Source organism: Coenobita brevimanus, chromosome 5 (assembly GCF_032717465.1).
Source record: "Coenobita brevimanus isolate Jiangsu-jjx chromosome 5, ASM3271746v2, whole genome shotgun sequence".
NCBI classification, from domain to species: Eukaryota; Metazoa; Arthropoda; class Malacostraca; order Decapoda; family Coenobitidae; genus Coenobita; species Coenobita brevimanus.
In genome coordinates, this window is record NC_136958.1 from 4,423,765 (window position 1) to 4,431,659 (window position 7,895).

Consider the following 7,895-nt stretch of genomic DNA (forward strand, 5'->3'; position numbering starts at 1 on the left):
AACTTTTTTTTTTTTTTTTTAAGGCTTGGTCAAGTATATGTATGGGGAGATGGTTTCTACAGAGGACCCCTCTCTCTCTCTCTCTCTCTACGCCATCCATGAGATTATAAAGAACATTATCTCTCCACTACGTCCTCAGTGTTTATGAAGAGAGAGAGAGAGAATCTTCATAGCTGGGGATAACCGTCTAATATCTCACATCTACTTCTCACTTTCCGCTGTTGGCTAATATTCCTATAACGAGAGACTTCGTATCCTTCTCAACCCATAAATGGTTCTTTGATACGGTGCGTCTGAGAGGAAAGTGACGGACATGCCCTAAGTGTGAAGTAGACGCAATAGAAAGGCAGAATAGTAGATGAATTATTACCCATGACTACGTAAAAAGAGAGACAGACTTAGCATTTACTATTTTCTTACCTAATGAAGCCAACTTAACGTGTATTATCCCGCCAGCAAGAGTATAAACACCGTGACGTCACCCCTAGAACCACGCGGAAGAATACAACACCCACACATTACACCATATTTCCAGGAGTGACACTCATCATCCGGTTACACCCTTTGAAGAAAAAAACGAAACTGCTCACGATTACAAGAACCCGTTTTGTGTAGGAAGAAGACGGTATATTTCCCTAAAGAGGAACGGTGGAGAGAAAAAGAAAAGAATAAATATGGATGGAGGAACTAGTTTGGGGGCGGAGGCGGAGGGTGGCGGTTCTAGGGATAAGCTTACGCGGGAAAAACGCACGAAGGCGGGCGGATGTGGGAAGGATTTTCTGACTAATTTCGTTAATATTCCTTTGTTAGCATTCTACGTAGGTAACTTGTTCGTCACACGTAGTAATTTTTTAGAGATAATTTATGTCCCTTCCTCGAATATTCTGAGAACATTTAGTTTTCAGAAGACTTCCTTACGACTCTTCTTCGTAGGGTAAATTGCTCGTAACAGTAATTTTTTGTAGATAATTGGCCATGTGGAGAGGATGGAGGGTGAAAGACTGACGAAGAGAGTGTATGTGAGTGAGGTGGAGGGGGGAAGAGGGAGGGGGAGGCCGAGGATGAGATGGAGGGATGGGATGGAGAGGTATATGAGAGAGGGGGGTGTGAGTTGGGAGCAGGGCAGTGAAATGGCGGGGGACAGGGCGACTTGGAGGCGATTTGTTTGTGGCCACCCTAAACGGGATTGAGGCGTCTGGCAATAGATAGATAGATAGATAGATAATTGTCACTTTCTCGAAACTTCAGAGGACATTAATTTTCAGAACGTCTTTGTTTCTTCTTTTATTCTGTACGGTAACATTCATATGTATTATTTCCTGACGACAGTTTGTCACTTTTTCGAATATTATTGAAGATAAATTTTCAAAGACGTTGGTGTTCCTTTATTACAATTCTACGTATGGTAACTTCTTGATCATATGTAATAATTTGCATATTTATTTATTCACTTATTTATTTGTCACTGAAATATTCCATGTGCAGTATATAGTTTTTCAGAGAACGAATTTCCCGTTTTCTTCCTCCATTCCCTACATCGCTTTGTCGCCCCCCCCCCTTTTTTTTCGTTATACTTCCATACGTTTTAGTGTTCTACAAGGATTAGGGAGCCTGGTGGTTAAGTGGGTTAAGGTGCTCCAACTAAATACTGCCCATTGTGATTAAATTAAAGATGGTTGGGGTTTACTGTTAACTTAAACGCCGCTCAGGGATGGGCGACTGGACAGGCTTGCTTTAAATGCCGGGAATGAGTAGCCTTGCTCCAGGTTCCTACGCTCCAGATGAGAAACAGGATTAGATAGACAGACTGATAGATATTTCGGGAACGTTAACTCGATTATGCCGTACACAAAATTCTAGGTAGATAGATAGATAGATAGACAGATAGATAGTTCGATGAAAATAAGGAGCAACATTACCTTTCACATAGTCAATCTCTCTCTCTCTCTCTCTCTCTCTCTCTCACACACACACACACACACACACACACACACACACACACTTCAAGAGATACTGCACATATAGTTTCACTGATTTCTTTACGTGGTGTCTGTATTTCCCTACACCACATGCTTTAAAAGTATAATATATGCGACCCGTATTATATGCTAATCTACTGAGTATATCCTGGTATATATATATATATATTTTTTTTTTGAGGACTTTATAGGCGAGAGTATGCTATATGACCCACGCCTTGTATGCTGATATGTCCTATACTTCCTCTTATATCTGTATCTACTCTTATCATCTATTTTCGAGACTGGACTGGTATAACCATGGGTATGCTCCAATATATTTCCTTCTATGATATACTTCTGATATACTCCCTGTGTCTATTTTTATATTAATGTAGGTATGATTGAGGAGTATATGATTTTCACCTGATATATTTCCTAGTATACTCCACCTCATACATTTCCCAGTATACTCCACCTTATATCCTAGTATACTTCACCTAATATACTTCCTAGTCTACTCCACCTGATATATCCTTGAATACTCCATTTGATATATTTCCTAGTCTACTCCACCTAATATATTTCCTAGTATACTCCAAGATATATTTCCTAGTATACTCCACTTGATATATTTCCTAGTCTACTCCATCTGCTATATTTCCTAGTATACTCCACTTGATATATTTCCTAGTCTACTCCACCTGCTATATTTCCTAGTATACTCCACCTGATATATTAACCAGTATATTCCACCTAATATATCCTACTATACTCCACCTATTTCCTAGCATACTTTCGTGTAGTATATGAACTCTACCTGGTATATTTCCTAGAATACTTCGTGTCTATTTTGGTCTGATTGCATGGTTATATTATTGCGTTATACTCCACCTTATATGCTAATCAGTTTCACGCCACTCGTATGATTAAGTGTGAGTCATACTTCTTAGATACACACACACACACACACACACACACACACACACACACACAATCCTTACACCACTATTTCACATGACCACGTGGGCAGAAAACAAAAAGGTCAAAATCAATAAACTGAAAAAGGCAGAGTATAAGAGAGAAGTGGAGGAACGATTGGGCAAATATGAGTTGGAGCAGATGGGGGACGTGGAAGGTGTGTGTAGAATATTTACAGAAGAAATATGTGCAGCATGTGATGTGGTGTGTGGAAGGAAGAGACGACGGAGGGGGGTGCAAGGAACAGCGTGGTGGACTGAAGAGGTGAAACGGGCTGTGGCACAAAAGAAGAAGGCATACAATGAATGGATGAGAAATAGGGGCGTGGAAGAAGTTGAGAGGCGGAAGAGAGAGTTATATGTAGAAAGAAAGAGAGAGGTGAAAAGATTAGTAAGAGAGAGTAAGAAAAGAGTGGATGAGGAATTTGGAAGGAATTTGAGTGTAAAGTGGAGGGACTGTAAGAAAATGTTCTGGAAAGAGGTGAAGAGAGTAAGACAGGGTGGAAGTGGAGTTAGCAGGGGAGTGAAAGATAAAAATGGTAGATTACTAGTGGAGAAGGGAGAAAATGTGAGCAGACGGAGAGAACACTTTAAGGAATTGCTGAACGTGGAGGATGGAAGTAATGCGAGTATAAGTGGCTGGGGAATGGCTGGAAGAAGGAGGGAGGTGAGAAGACAGGAAGAAATCAGTAGGATAGAAGTTGTGGAAGCAATGAAGAAAGTTAAATCAGGAAAAGCCCCAGGAATTGATGGAGTGTGTGGTGAAATGCTGAAGCATGGGGGAGAGATAGTAGTAGAATGGATGTGGAAGATGTGCAGATTGGCCTGGGAGGAAGGTAGAGTCCCGGAGGATTGGAAGTCAGGTATAATTATTCCCTTGTACAAAGGAAAAGGGGAAAAAGAAGTGTGTGGTAATCATAGGGGCATTTGTCTTCTTAGTATAATAGGAAAAGTATATGGTAGGATAATTATTGACAGAGTTAGAGAAAGAACAGAGAAATTAGTTGGAGAAGAACAGGGAGGCTTTAGGAAGGGAAGAGGTTGTGTAGATCAGATATTCATTCTCAGATCTTTAGTGGAAAAGTTTCTAGAGAGGGGAAAGAAGTTGTATGCGGCTTTCATGGATTTGGAGAAAGCATATGACAGGGTGGATAGACTAGGATTGTGGAAAGTGTTAAGAATATATGGAATAGATAGGAAGTTGTTGAATGCTGTGAAGAGTATGTACGATGGTGCGAAGGCTGCAGTGCGTGTGGATGGGGAACTAAGTGAATTTTTCTCTTTGAAAGTTGGGTTGAAACAGGGATGTGTCATGTCTCCATGGTTGTTCAATCTGTACATGGATGGGGTAATAAAAGAGGTACAAGGTAGGGTAGTGGATGTTGGAGTGGCCCTGGTGAGAGAGGATAGTGTTTGGAAACTCCCTGTACTGTTGTTTGCAGATGATACTGTGTTGTTGAGTGAAGACGAAGGGGAGCTGCAAGGCTTGGTGGATGAGTTTGAGAGAGTGTGTAAGAAACGGAATCTAAAGGTGAATGTAGGGAAGAGTAAAGTGATGGTCTTTGAGAGAGGTGAAGTCAGTGAATGTACAGCGAGGTTGGATGGTGAGGAATTGGAAAATGTGAGTACGTTTAAGTACTTGGGTAGTGTGATGAGTAAGGATGGAGGTTTGGAGGGTGAAGTGCTTGAAAGGGTACAGCAGGGAAGAAAGGTTGCTGGTTCTTTGAAAGCAGTGATAAGAAACAGGGAAGTGAGCATGGAAGTGAAAAAGTTACTACATGACAGTATTGTGATACCAACTCTAACGTACGGAAGTGAAGCTTGGACGTTGTTGGAAGGACACAAGTCAAGAGTGAGAGCCGTGGAAATGAGTTATTTAAGAGGAGCCTGTGGAGTCACATGGAGAGACAGGCTGACGAATGAGGATATAAAGGAGCGTTGTGGTGTGGATGTGGATGTGATAGGAAGCGTTATGAGGAACACACTGAGGTGGTTTGGCCATGTGGAGAGGATGGAGGGTGAAAGACTGACGAAGAGAGTGTATGTGAGTGAGGTGGAGGGGGAAAGAGGGAGGGGGAGGCCGAGGATGAGATGGAGAGATGGGGTGGAGAGGTATATGAGAGAGGGGTGTGTGAGTTGGGAGCAGGGGAGTGAAATGGCGGGGGACAGGGCGACTTGGAGGCGATTTGTTTGTGGCCACCCCAAACGGGATTGAGGCGTCTGGCAATAGATAGATAGATAGAAAAACAATAAACTGAAAAACAATAACAATGAAAAACAAATGCATAATAATAATTAAATGGAAATAAATAAACGGAAACAAGATATAAAAATAACTCGAACTCTGTCACTGTTCTACTGACACTAGCCTCCACCAAGTTTCTTACAATGATGTTGACCCCATCGAGATTTGATTTTTTTCTACTATCGGCAGTGACCCATGCCAGGACACATAACCTGGGCCCTTCAGATTCCTTGTGCAGTCTCCGGTTCTCCCGGAATCACTAAGAGACTCTGAGGCCGGATTAATAATAACCAGAACTGTAACTGTACTGTGGACAGTCACTAGTCTCCATCTACTGTTGCTACAATGGCCTTGACCCCATTGGGAGATATGGAACTTTGTAAATTAAACGAAATAAACTCTTAGGAATTGGTCCGCCAAGTTTAATTTTCAGATTACTTGCTCAGGCCCCGTTGAAATCTCCAATAGACATGACCATCTTATCTCGTTCACTCATAATTCTGCTGTGACTCGTTCTGCCACTGCACGTGAAGGATTTTGGTATTTTTTCTAACATCAATGGCCCATGCCAGGGAACATAATCTGGGATCTTCAGATTCCTTGTGCAGTCTCCGGTTCTCCTGGAATCGTTGCAAGACTGAGGCCAGAATAATAATAAAACCAGAGAAAACAGTTGTCTCCACATACTACGTAGGTGAAGACTAATTACACAGAAATTTAAACTATATTAAAAGGATTTTAAAAATGAAAAATATAATATAATATATATATATATATATATATATATATATATATATATATATATATATATATATATATATATACACACATAATAAAGGAGAATATGAATATAAAAATGAAAGCGTGGGCTGCATGTAAGAGATTCGGGATGATTTGAAAATGGAGAGTGGTGGTGCTCTCCCTGATTGACACACACACACACACACACACACACAAAGATAACTGGAATTACACACACACACACACACACACACACACACACACACACACACACACAAAGATAACTGGAATTACACACACACACACACACACACACATAAAAGGCGTGGGGTAGCTGAATGCTTTACTATGACTCACTCTCACTCACCTGTCTTCCCTCATCTCCCCCTCCCCATATCCTTCCCCCCCAACCCTCCTCTCCCCCTTTACATCCTTCCTCTCCCCCTCCGTCATCTCTCTCTCTCTCTCCTAGTATACATTACGTCCTGTCTCCCTCCCCTCCCCTCCTATCCTCCCCCTCCTCACTCCCTCTCCCCCTATCCTTTCCTCCTCTCCCCCCTTATATCCTTCCCCCTTCCTCTTCTTCCATCTCTCTCTCTCTCTCTCTCTCTCTCTCTCTCTCTCTCTCACACACACACACACACACACACATGTACTCTCTCTTCTCCCTCCACTCATTCCTTCCCCTCCCGCTCCGTCCCAAAAACATCCCGTCCCCACCCTCCCTCCCCCTCCCTCATCTCTTCACCCCCCCCCCTTGCACACGAGTTCCTCTCCCCTCCCCCTCTGCTCCCCTTCCTTCACGCCCCCCTCCCTCCCCCACCCTTCTCAGTTCCCTTCGTTCTCTCGCCCATGGATTTCCCCCCTCCACCCCCTCCCCCTCCCCTTCCACGCATCTCGCAAAAGAGGACAAAGGCTGACGACGTGTGTGTGTGTGTGTGTGTGTGTGTGTGTGTGTGTGTCTTAAGGAAGCTTCACTGCACCTCTTCCTTAGCGATTTAGTTTTGGATACGGCTGGTTAATATCCGATATGCAGACTATGGCGATAATGGAAAGATTTACAAAACATTCAATAGGACAGTAAGGTGTAGCAAGCAAAACAAATCGCTTAGGAAAAGGTGCTGGGGAGCTTCTTATACGGGGACTTGTTGCACACCAAGGTTAATATCGTTTTGTAGGTGATTTATGCTGGGTATGGCGATAGTGGAAGGATTTATATAACATTGAATCGGACAGTAGGGTGTAATAAGCAAAACAAATCGCTTAGGAAAAGGTGTTAGGGAGCGTCCTTAACCGACCAGAATACCAAGGAAAACGTGGGCTGATCTCACCTCAGGGTCAGGGGCTGGATTGGAATGCTGTAGGTCAACGTGCAACTTGCAAAGCGGCCCTCACGTCCACCCATGCAACTACACAACAACCCCTTGCAGTGTGTGTGTGTGTGTGTGTGTGTGTGTGTGTGTGTGTGTGTGTGTGTGTGTGTGTGTGTGTGTGTGTGTGTGTTCCTCCCTCTCCCTCTAATCCCGTTTCCCTCCCTCCCCCTCCCTCTCTCTCATCCGGTTTTCCCTCCCTCATATCCGGTTTCCTTCCCCAACTTAATATTTATTTTCCGTTCCCTCCCCTCCCCTCCCCTCCCCCCTCCCACACCTAGACACTCTTATATCCCGTTTCCATCTGTCTTTCACTTCCATCCTCCCTCCCTCCCCCCCCCTCTCTCTCTCTGTTCCTTTCTCTTTCCCCGCTGTCCTCTTCCTCTCTCCCTCCCACTCCCCCATCCTCTTCCTCCCTCCCCTCCACCCTCATCCTCCCTCCACCTCTTCCACTCTCTTCCTCCCACCATCCCCTTCACTCCCCTCTTCCCACCCTCCCCTCTACTCTCTCCCTCCCCTCTTCCCACCCTCCCCTCTACTCTCTCCCTCCCTCCCCTCCACCCTCATCCTCCCTCCCTCCCCTCCACACTCTCCTTCCTCC